General features: G+C 37.3%; 1 pseudogene; it reads left to right on the top strand.

The window, feature by feature from the left end:
* LOC138148535 (cytochrome P450 2C23-like) overlaps positions 1-12884 on the top strand; it is a 54982-nt pseudogene that overhangs the window by 6043 nt on the left and 36055 nt on the right.

Below are 12884 nucleotides of genomic sequence, written 5' to 3'. Positions count from 1 at the left end.
TCAGGAACACATTTCAAATAAGGTAGTTAGGAGAAAAAATTCTGATTTTTTACAGTATCACACTAAACTTCTTCCTATTTCTTGGCATTCTTTTCACAGTTGGCTGAAAAATATGGCCCCATCTTTACTATTTACATTGGAACCATAAATTTTGTGGTGCTATGTGGATATGTCATTATGAAGGAAACTCTAATTGATCAAGGAGATGCATTTTCAGACAGAGGAGTTATTCCAATAATTGATGATGTACTCAAAGGATGAGGCAAGTTTAATATATTCAAAAGAGTCAATGAGAAGCAAAAAGGTATGGCAGAATATATCCAGTAAAAGTACCATCTTATTCTCAGTACCTAGGACAAGACCTTCATGAGACAGATACATAATATCTGCCATGCTGCATTATATTTTGGTTTGAACTAAATAAAAGTAAACTTGATCATTTAATTAAGCATAAAAGCCCATGGCCACTATGCACACTGTGCCCTCCATCACCTTTAGTGTTTGAATGACCAATGTCCTATTCTTCTCCTTTGTCTAGGAATTGTTTCCAGTTGTGGAGAGAGATGGAAACAACTCCGCAGATTTTCCCTCATGACCCTAAGGAAATTTGGGATGGACAAGAGAAGCATTGAAGAGAGAGTTCAAGAAGAAACCCAATTCCTGGTGGAGGAGCTCAGGAAAACAAAAGGTTGGTTTTCAGTTCTGTCTTCCTGGGCATGTGGGGTTCCATTCCCAGTCGTAAATACTACTTGTTTTGGGAATCATTTTAAAAGTCTCTGCCTTAGCACACTGACTAGGTAATCACTGCTGGGTCAGAGAACTCCATTCTCTCTTCTCATACTCTAGTATTATAAAGTTTAGTTTCATTATAAATGGTAAAGGAAATTGTCCAGAACAACATTCACCAGTTAGAGGAATTAAACATCATATCTAGGTATGAACAGAAGAGATGTCCAGTTCTTATGTGACTGGAAACATTTCCATTAAAGCTATTTTTCCTCCTTTGGTAATTTTTCTCTGCATTAGGTCAGCCCACTGATCCTACCTTCATCCTGTGCTGTGCCCCATGCAATGTGATCTGCTCTATCCTCTTCCATGATCGATTCAATTACAATGATGAGAAATTACGAAATCTGTTGAACTTGTTAAATGAAAACTTTCAGGTGCTTAACTCACCATGGACACAGGTAACGTCAGAACTATCTTCTTATTCTGTAATTATTTGCTGGGTTTCAGCAATAGAATCAGAGTACCGTAGGCTCTCATCTCTTAGAAAGATCCCTAACACATATCAACATACAACACATTCACACAATATGCCCTCAAGGACAATAATATTATGCAATATATTTGGTTCCCAAATAAGATCTGCATAGATATTTTGTTCCCTATTGGCTTCTAAACTAGTTCTAGGTCATAGAAATATTTAAGTTACATGGAGAAATGTCTGGGGCCTGGGATATGCCAAGTAGGATAGTGTTCATAGACATGGCCAAGCAAAATAATTATTGACAAAAAATCTGCCCAGGCTATTCTGAAGGGACCATTAAGTAGGACAGTTGTCCAAAGCTAAGTGAAGAAGTCATTTAGGCCAATAGTTTACAATGATTCTGGGAGTGCTATGGCCTAGCCTCTACAGTGGGTGAACAATGAGGATCAAGGCCTTCATTCACTGAAGCCAGAACTAAGGATCCTCATATAGCCAAAAATAGGCTTTCTTTTCTTTTACCCATGTTCTGTTCCACTTAGAGTCTGGGATCCATACTCTAGCTAAACCATTCTCTAGTAGAATGTAAGAATTTTAAGAATGAGAACTGCTCCATTGTTGTCTATATCACCATAGTCTAGCACAGGACTTGGTTTATAGTGAATACTGAATAAATGCTTAGTGGATTTTATTAATTTAATGTGAATTTAACTTAATTTATTGGATGCCTTAGTGTCTCTGTCTTCTTTTCTTAATGTTGGTTTTTCCAAGGTAAGTAGATTTCCCTTCCTTCAAATATCAACTTCTATTGAACAAGAAACTAATATTTTGATTTCTGGTCTTCTCAGTGGGTTGCACAGCACTGGATCAAGTAGTTTTGAGATATTTGCCGATTTAGATCTAGATCTGAGAGGACTTAGAAAACTCTTGGGATTTGATCAGTGTAGCTCACTTCTCACAAGTGTCCAGAGGCACTATTCTTCTGACTGTTGCTTTGTTTGAAAGATCACAAAATGAGAGAATTTAAGGAAAGAAAGGAATTTAGTGAACAGAGGCCTTGACCTGGAGTGAGGGAGAATGAACCTGAAATTTACCTCAGACATAATAGTTGGGCTCTTGGAAAGTTACTTCACTAATCTCATCCTCAGTTTCCATGTCTAGAAAATGGGGATAATAAAATCACCTACCTAGCAAAGTTATTGTGAGATTCAAATGAGCTTAATATGTAAAACATGTTCAGCACTTATACAGTGCTGTATAAATGCTAGCTATTGTTGTTATTACTACTACAGAAAGGAGGAAACTAAGGTATAAAGAAGTGATATGATTTACCTAAGGTCACCATATACATCATAGGGCACGCGTGCCGACCAAGCTCTTCTGACCCAAATTCAAAGGCCTTTCCACTTAATCAATCTCTGTGGAAGATTGATTAAGAACCTCTTCTTCACAAAACAGAAATGAACTAATTTAGCAAGAAACATGAATCTTTAATATCTCTAATTTTTTGCTGATATTGTGAATTTCAGCATCATAGTCAGTTTAAGCCTCCTTACTCTTGGCAAGCAGAATGAGTGGTTATAAATTCATTAAAAGATGACCTGAGATTGCACCTTCAATTTTATAGGAACCAGTGACCATGCAACTCTCCCCTCACCACCCCTTTCCTTTTTATATATAACCATCAGAGATAAACAAGCTAGATTTCCCAAAAGGTAGGAAACAGTATCCTGTTTATCTTGCATTCTAGATCCTCCAAATCTGGCTGCATCTTAACTCTTCAGGTTGATCCACATATTACTCCCCTTCACATAATTTATGACTGAGCTGCACTGGAATATTCTCTATCCCACAGTCAAATCTTATGTTTCTTTGACATTGTGGCTTTGCTTCTCCTGTCCCCTATCCCACAAATATCCTTCAGGTCTCTATTTTGCCTTTTGAATTTCTACTCACCCATTAATGTCAAATTCTAATTCCACCTGCTACATGAAACCTACCTTGTTCCCTGCAATCAGCAATGATCTCATGCTTCAGAATAACCCATCAGATTTTATATGCGTTCTTCTGATGTACCAATCATGTATTATTTATTTAAAAGTCATCTAGGTGTGTTTATCTTATTTCTTTTCTAGAATATGAATTCCATATGGTAGGGATCATATCTTTTAGAAACTTTGCATCCCTCTGGATACCTCATATTTGTTCTACATTGATTAAGTACTTTATAATTATTCATTAAATTGACCTGTGTGTATTAGTAATTGATTAGCACAAAATCATTTAGTTGAACTAAATGAGAAAAGTCACTTTACAGGTTACCTTCTGACTCAGCTATATTCAAATACACACAAAATATTAATGGCATGTCTTAGCTTCTCTTGGAAGGCTTTGCATATTGGTAAGAGCTTCCAGATACTTTGACAGCCCAAGATCACCTCCATACTGGGAGTAGGCACAGTAGGGGGACTTTAGTAGAGAAAACATCAGTTAATGCTTAACCCAAAACCAGTTGTTCAGTTAGTAACTCTAACGAAGTCATCAATATCTCTGTATGTTATCAACAAAAGTGAACAGAAAGAAAGGGGGCAGGTAGCACAGCGAGTAAGAGCACCGGCTCCAGTGTTGAGAAGACCTGGAGATCGAATCCCGGGCTCAGACACTTAGCACCCACCCAGAAACACCTGGCCGTGTAACCTTGAGCAAGTTACTTAACCCCAATTGCTTAGGGGCGGCCAGGTGGCTCAGCGAGTAAGAGCACCAGCTCCAGTGTCGGGATGACCTGGATCAAATCCGGGCTTGGATATTCAGCACCACACCCAGAAATAACTGGCCATGTAACCTGGAGCAAGTTACTTAACCCCGATTACTTTAAAAAAAAAAAAATAGTGAACAGAAAGTGACAGAAAGAGGAATTCCATTAACAAACTATAGTACATATAAAATATCTGGGAATCTACCTACTGACATGAACAATGGAACTGTTTGAATACAGCAATTATGAAGCTTCCTCTATGGAAATGAAGACTGACCTAAATAATTAAAAGAATCTCATTTGCTCACAAGTAGGCTGAACTAATATAATAAGAATGGCAATCCAACCTCAATTCTTTTACTTATGTAATGCCATACAAATCCAAGGATTATTTGATAATGCTAGGAAAAAAATAATAAAATCCATGTGGAAGACAAAATGTCAAGAATCTCAAGGGAAATCATGACAAAATGGGAGAAGGAAGCTTAGGAATGCCTGATCCCCAAATGATTTGTTACTAATTTAGAAATAGAGAGGTAGATCAGTGAAATGGGTGAACTATACTGTAATTAGAAACAAGCTAATGTTTGATATACAAAAACAAAACACATCATCTACAGGGGCAGGAACTCTATTTGATTTTTTTAAGTGCTGGAAAACTAGGAAATATTCTGGCAGAAAGAAAAACTAAGACCAACACTTCACAATGTATGCAAAGATAAGCTTCAAATTTATATGTGGCAGATATAAAAGCTCACATGACATGTATCTTAGAGATATGAGGAAAAGAATGCCTTTCAGATATGTAAATAGAAAATAAAAAATTAATTTAGAGAATCACAGAAGATAAAAGGAGCAATTTTTATATATAAAATTGAAAATTGCTGGTACAAACAAAATCAATGCAGCTACAATTAGAAAGAAAAGTTACCTGGCAGGAAATGTTTGCAACATTTTTTTCTCTGACAAAAATATTAATGAGAGGATTCTGGGAAGATGGCAGAGTAGGTCAGAAAATTCCAAGCTCTCAAGATTTTCCCCCACAAAACAATTAAAATAACACCTTAAAACAAACAAAGTGTGAGTGGAGATAAATAAGAACAGGAGCATAACCAGGTCTTCCTGGGACAATTTGAGAAGATCTGAAGAAAAATCCCAGGATGAAGTTTGATACCTGTAAAGAGTAAACACTTCCAGGCTAGGTTCCATTTTAACAGTAAGCAGCAAGCCTCTTAAACAACAAGCAACAAGCCTTGGGGTTAGTTGGTTTGAAAGGCTGCCTTGGCCCCAGCCACAGGAGCTTTTACCCCCAGGATAGTGAGGGGAGTTGGGCATCTGAGCCTGGGAAGATCTAGGGAATCTCTGCTGACAAGGAACCACCAGACCCAGCTGTACCGCTAAGAACTGCAGCAGCAGATGAGAAGGAACCCACACATACCTGGTGAGTGCAGAAGCAGTGGGGCAGAAAGTACCTGGTTGTGGGCACTTACAGGAGGTTGGAGATTTGGTTTTGATTTCAGGCTAGAGGGGAGAACTAAAGATCTGGAGCAAGAGGCAACATTTCCAAATACCTCAGGACTAGAGAGGATTACAAATAATTAAGCTATTACCATAAAAAAAACACAGGCAAAGGAGAAAGAATCCAAACATAGAAAACTATTATGGGAATAAAGATGAGTGGAGTTCATTTTCAGAGAAGGATATTAAAGAGTAACATCAAATGGTCACCTGACCAAAAAGAATTCATAGAAGATCTTTAAAAGGACTTTAAAAATCAAATGACAGAGATGGAAGAAAAAAGAAAATAAGAATAATCCAAGAAAAATAAGATGGCTATGAAAGGAAAGTCAATCAATTAGAAAAGGAGATCCAGAGTCTTAAGAAAGAAAGAGACACCTTGGAAATTAGAATTGGACAAAGTGAAGCCAGTGAAATTAACAGAGATCAAGAAATTATGAAACAAAATATGAGAAAAGAAAGTGAAATGTCATAAGAAAAGTGAAACATCTTATAAGAAAAACAACAGATTTGGAGAATAGATCAAGAAGAGAAAATATAAAAATAATTAAAATACTGAAAATTATGATTTAAAAAGAGTCTTGATAGAATAATAGAAGAAATAATTAAAGAAAATTGTCCTGAAGCTTTAGAATGGGGAGGGGGAGAGGACGAGGGGGGGAATAGAAATAGAAAAAAAATCCATTAATCACCACTTCAAAGAGATCCCATGAGGAAAACTCATAAGAATATCCTAGTCAAATCCCAAAACCCCCAGATCAAGGGAAAAAATATTAAAAGAATCAAGATTAAAACAATTTAAATATGATGGTGCTACGATTAGAATTACACAAGACCTAGCAGTAGGGACATTAAAGAACCACAGGTCTTGGAACACAACGTATCAAAGAGCAAAAGAACTGGGGCTCCAGCCAAAAACAGTATACCCTGCAAAGCTAAGTATTACCCTGAATGAAAAAAAGTACATTTGATAAACTCTCAGACCTTGTTTAACAGAATTCTGAACTTAATAGAAGATTCAACATACAAAAACCAAGATAAATATAAGGCACATAACAAAGACTGATTATAAGAGATCTATAAGGACAGATTGTTTACTTTTTATATATGGAAAATGTATGTCTAAGATTCTTATCAATTATTGGATAGTCCATAAGAAAGATTGGGGTAAAGCTGAGTATAATATGAATTTTAAAAGTAAAACCATTTAGAGACAGCTTAAAAGAATAACTATTTTATATAAATGAGGTGCAAGAGAAAGAATTGATACAGAGGAATTAGATGGGGATGAGGGCTGGTAGTTCTGGTAACCTACTTTCATTGGGAATGAGTTTAAGAGGTAACAGTACATATATATTTAGAAGAGTATAAAAGTCTTCTAAATTCAGAAGAAATAAAACAGTGGGGCCATAGGGAGGGGGAGAGGACAAGGGAGAGTTCTTTAGAGGGGAGGGCAAGGGAATAGGTAAATAGGGATATAGAACAGTGTTTGGTTTTATGAGAATTAAGAAAGGGGAAGGATCCTTGGAGAGGGAGTAGCTACGTCATATGAGAGTAAGGTAGTGGGTAGAAGTAAAAGAGGAGGCAGGAGGGATAGGAAGAAGAGATATGCACATACATAAAAACAAAGATTAGGAGTAGAATAGGTTTGGGAAAGCATATGTCCATATATGTATGTATATATGTATGTGTGCATGAATATATCTATTGCTATAGAGAAACATAGCTAAACTTTATTGTAGCCTTCTGGGCAGGTGGATGAGGGTATGTATATACTTATAGCCACAGATAAACATATCTAAACTTTATTGTGGCCTTCAGGGGAGAAGTTGGGGGGAGGGAAATAAAAGAACAAAATTAAAAAGTAGACAGCAGAGAACAAAAGAAACATTCCAAGGAAGCAAAGAAAAAATGGACAGTTCTCAACACTAGTGTTATTAATCAAATAGACTTTCTTGAAATGAAAGTTTATTGTTGCATATTTTGAATCCTCTCTTATGTTCTGTTATGCACGACATGCTTTTTTTTTCTCTTTCTAACTTTGTCTTTGTTTCAATATTTAAATTTATGATGTGTTTCTGTTTCTTCTGTATTTGTGTTCTAGTGTTCGAGTCTAAAATAAAATTTTGAAAAAAATATAAATGAAAATATTTATAAGGAATTGACTCAAATTTATTAGAGCTACTCATCAAGCAACAAATGGACAAAAATTATGAGCAAGTATTTCTCAAAGGAAAATTTCAGAGCTACAAATGTCCATATGAAAAAAATTTTGCAAATCACTAATAATTGAAAAAGTGAAAATTAAAGCAAATCTCACTCTCTTTTGGTAAAGATGATAAAGAATAAAATGACAAATGTTGGTGGAGCCTCAGAAAAACTGATTCATTAATATGATATTGATGGAATCCTTCTGAAAAGTTATTTGAAACTATGCTCCAAGAGTCAGTAAACTGCATATCCTTTCAAACAGGAATGTTGCTCTTAATTTTAGCTCCTATACACATCAGAGAAAAATGAAAAGGACTCATATTTACAAAAATACTCATATTAGCTTTTTTGTTGTGGTACAGAACTGGAAGGTGAGGACCATACCCTTCAATTTGGGAATGGTTGAAAAATTATGTTACATTAATTTGATGGAATACTATTTTACTGAAAGAAATAATTTAAGGAATTCATTCAGAAAAGCCTCGGTAGAACTGTACAAACTTATGCTGAGTGAAATGAGCAGAAACAGGAGATCATTTTATAGAGTTACAACACATTGTAAAAACAAAAATCTTTGAAAGACTGAATGATTCTGATCAATGCAATAACCCGCATTGATTCCACAGGCCCATAATGAAATATATTACACTTTTTTCTGACTGAGTGGTGACAGACTGAATACATAGAATTGAGACATACATTTATGGACATTGGCAATGTGGGATTTCCTTTTTGTTTCACTATTCATATTTGTTGCAAGAATTTTTACAATTTTAAATTCAAGAGACAGGAAGAGACAAAGTTTGTGAATGGAAAAACAAAATAAGATAAAAAGAAACTACTCTTACAATTTCTTCTCTAAAGAGAAGCTTTCTCTTCCTCTCATGTCAAGTGCTGAGCTTTCCTGATGATCAGAGCTTTCATTTTTTGAAATTTCTATTTAATTCCTCTCCTCCAAGTCCTACTCACTAACTCCACCAGAACTTGACAGCACTGTGCTCTACTAATGTTCCATCACTGGAGGATAAAGAAGCATTGTCTTCTAAACAGGTTACTCTCTGCTCCATACCCATTTTAGTCCATACTCTGAACTTCAGTGAGGCCAATGGCTTCTGACTTCCCTAGTATTGCTGTTTATTATCATGAAACTTGCTCTGTCCAGTTAGAATAGAATGTTTTGTCTACTGATGACTGATAGAAATTCCTACTCTTTCATAAATAATAAAAAGTCTTTCCTGAATGGATGCCTTAAAAAAATTCTGCCACTTTACTGAACTTTAAAGATTGTCACCAAAATGACCTAAATGACTTTCTTATAAAAGTGGACAAGTCTTCATTTTTCATTCCAAATGTTTCAAAAAGTATTTCAATGGAGGTAAATATAATATGTTGGAGGGACTATGGGAAAACAAGCATATTGACAAATCATTGGTGTCGTTGTCTAGGACAACTGAAAAGCAATTAATCTAACACTCCAAAATTAGTATATCACATATATCCTTTGAACCAGCAATGCCATTATTTGGCCAGTACCCCCAAAAAATCAAAAAGAAGGAAAGGAAATATGCAAAATTGAAAGTTATATGCAAAAAAAAATTGAAACAAGTTTTTTTGAGGTGACCGCAAAGTACTAGAAACTAAGGGTATTTATAGATCTTATATTTGATTGCATGCCACCATGGGGGAGACAGGGGAAGAGAGAGAGGGCGAGAAAATTTAAAACTCATGAAATTTCAATGGGGGGATAACTGAACAAATTATGGCATTGAATGCAATTGATTTTCTACTATACTTTAAGAAACGTTGAAAGGGACGGCTTTACACCTTTAGGACTGGAGGCCAATTAAAGTGAACAGAACCAATGTGTTCAATAACAAAAGCCGTGAAAAGACAAACTGCACACAACACTAAAGTTCTCTGATCCACGGAAGGATCCGCCACGATTCCAGAAGACCCCCAATGAAGCACGGCATCCCTCTGACACAGAGGGCGATGCGGAGTGGGCCACACTTCTGGTACCGCCAAAGTGGAGATTATTTCCGCTTGGCTATTATACAGGTTTCAAGGGTTTTGCTTCTCTTTTTTTTTCAATATGTAGTGAAGATTAGAAAACACTTTTTGTTAATAAAAACATTAATTAACCTTGAAAAGAAATGTAATGCCATGGAATAGAACATAATAGTTTATTTTTTTTTTAAGCAATCGGGGTTAAGTAACTTGCTCAAGGTTACACGGCCAGGTGTTTCTGGGTGGGTGCTGAGTGTCTAAGCCCGGGATTCGATCTCCAGGTCATCCCGACACTAGAGCCGGTGCTCTTACGCACTGAGCCACCTGGCCGCCCGAACATAATAGTTTATAAGTAGAGATATAAAGTTTTCTCTTTATGACAGTAAACTCAAGTGTGTTTGTTTGGGTTTGCAGCTGGGGATCTAGCTCTACAACTTTTACCAGCATCTCCCTGGAAGACATAAGATATTTTTTGGAAATATGAAGGAGCTTTATGATTTCATTTTGCAAAGAGTGAAGGAGCATCAAAAAACATTGGACCCTAACAACCCTCAAGACTATATTGACTGCTATCTGTCCAAAATGCAGCAGGTAGGATGCATGGGGGAAGCACCTTGCTCAATTATCAAGACTCATAGTCTAAGGATTTTTACAGGCCATTCTTCATAAGTTTCCTCCTCCCAAACAGGGGTTAACATGGATCCCATGATTGGATAATGAGGCTCTAATTCCATGCAGGGTGGGTCAGCTAATATGTATGAGGTTAGTGAAGCATGCATGTTAATAAAAGCCATCCTTTGACCCAAACTGGTTTGAGTCAGCTTAGACCAGGCCTCTTCCCAAGGTAAACTTCCAGATTTCTTCCAGCGGTATTATTGGATAGGGTCACTCTGCCCTTCCTCCCTCATCCTGATTTTAGCTTTTCTACAGGTCCTGTGCAACATCTGGTTTTGAAACATCTGTTGTTTCCTTGGAATCTGTGGAAACCAAACTGCTAGCATTTCTCACAGCATCAGTTAAGGATCTATGATTTTGTTGGTAAAGTCCCAGAGCAGGTGAGAATTCAGCTATAACTCAGCAGTTACTCTGAGAGAGCTGCCCAAAGTTCTTACATGTCATGGGTCTTGCCTATAGTCACACAGCTTTAAAATGTTATAAGCAGAACTAAGACCCATATTTTTCAGACTCTGAGACCAGCAGTCTATCTACCATAACACATGAAAATGGAGGCATTAGAAAAACAAACAAGATCAATTTTAAAAAATTAAAAAGACCCAATGGGTAGCTAGGTGGTATAGTGGACAGAGAGCTGGGCCTGGAGTCGGGAAGACCTGAGTTCAAATCCAGCCTCAGACACTTACCAACTGTATGACTTTGGGCAAGTCCTTTAAGTTTCTGCATCTGTAAAATGAGCTGGAGAAGAGAAGGACAAACCATTCAAGTATCTTTACCAAGAAAATCCCAAATAGGATCATGAAGAGTCAGACACAACAGAAACAGCTGAACAATAAACTACAAATGAAAATTTTCAGTCAGTTAAATAAAATATTAATGAAATCTAGCAGATTTTTTAAATGCTTTTCAAACATTTATTCACCTTTTTTTGGAGGGGGGAAGGTAGGGCAATTGGGATTAAGTGACTTGCCCAAGGTCACACGACTAGTAAGTGTTAAGTGTCTGAGTTCAAATTTGGACTCAGATCCTCCTGACTCCAGGGCCAGTGCTATATTCACTGCACCACCTAGCCAACCCTATTTATTTACCTTTTAATGTCACAACAAAAATGATGAGAGAATTTCAAGCTTCCGTCAAAATACCAGATTTATCATTGGCTCTTCAGTCCCTCCCCTTTACTACAAGACATAATAAACTTTGGACATACGAGCTGGCACTTGTCAGGTCTGGGCTCCAACTATGGGGAAATTGTCATCCCTAGTCTAGTGGCCAGTGCGTATTTAGTGTACATAAAGGATTTTTAAAACATAAAGAGTCCTAGAAATATAATCTTTTTGTTTTTCCCTCTTTGCTGCTCCCTGGATGGTGCCCTTGACTGCAGAGATGCTGTGGGAGGTGGCAGTTCAGCTAAGAGTAAACAGTGCTACTAAGTCCTGGGGTCCCTGAAATCATGTTCCAGTAATTCTGTGGAAATACCATCTTTTACCCCTTAAGAACTGGCAGGAATTGATTTTGCCCAGTGCCTGTCAGGAAAGGAGACTAGAGGGAAAGGAAAATTCTGCTAGAGCCAGTGGCAAGAAGAAACTTGTTAAAAACAGGACTGGAAATACAGCTGATCTCTGTCCTGCCACCCTACCCCAGTGGCTACTCTGGGCAGAGACTCAGGTCAGCAAGACCCCATATCCTCCAACACAAGGATGCTGAGTTAACCTTTGGCTTCAAGGTCTGCTCACAAGTGAAGGGGAAAGTGTTGACAGAGAGCGATTGATGGTGGAACAGAAGGAAATCACTGAAACGCCAAGGATAACAAGCAAAAGAGCCGCAATGAAGTCCTGCTCCATTGCCTCCACAGGATATGGAGGTGACTTTGGACTCCTAAAATATAAAAAATAAAATAAAATTTAAATTTTAACATCTCCTATCAAGCTGGAAAATATTTGTGAGCATGCACCACTACTGTCTGAGAACCAGATGAGCGAGGCTTAGAGGTTCAGCAGCAGATTGGCTGGAGAGTCATGAATGTTTTAGCTGCAGTGATTCAAAGACCATCTACTAAATTAGAGGAGGGTCAGGGCAGTATTAGCCATCACTGGTGAATGAAAGACCTGGAGTAAATTATAGATTGCCAAAGTTTTGGAGCATTCCAGGTGTCAGAAGACAAGTCATACTTGGCCCAAACCATCCCAAGTATTTTGTGCTTTCAATTAAGATCCTGCCAACCAGAAATGAGCCTGTGCACGGTCAGGGGTGCTCACCAGCTATCCACAGTTTTAATGAGAGTAGGGGGTATTTAGGGCTACCCTCTGCAGCTGTTTGAACAAGGGGTCTCTGAGTAAGTTGAAGGCATTTGAAAAAGAGAAGGGTTTCTCCCTCCCATTCTGATTTCTACATTTTGGCAGCAACAGCTTCTCTGAATGAGTGATTATGTAGCAATTCTTTATCCCCACTTGGGAAGGGAAAAAGAAAATCAAGACTTGGTGTTTCCAAATAAGATTTATTAAAGAATGGTCT

This window comes from Petaurus breviceps, unplaced genomic scaffold, assembly GCF_028583685.1.
Source record: "Petaurus breviceps papuanus isolate PSGF00001 unplaced genomic scaffold, PetGlider_PUasm1.0 90825, whole genome shotgun sequence".
NCBI lineage: Eukaryota > Metazoa > Chordata > Mammalia > Diprotodontia > Petauridae > Petaurus > Petaurus breviceps.
The sequence above is the reverse complement of the archived record's forward strand: the minus strand, read 5'-3'. Positions and strand labels throughout refer to the sequence as shown.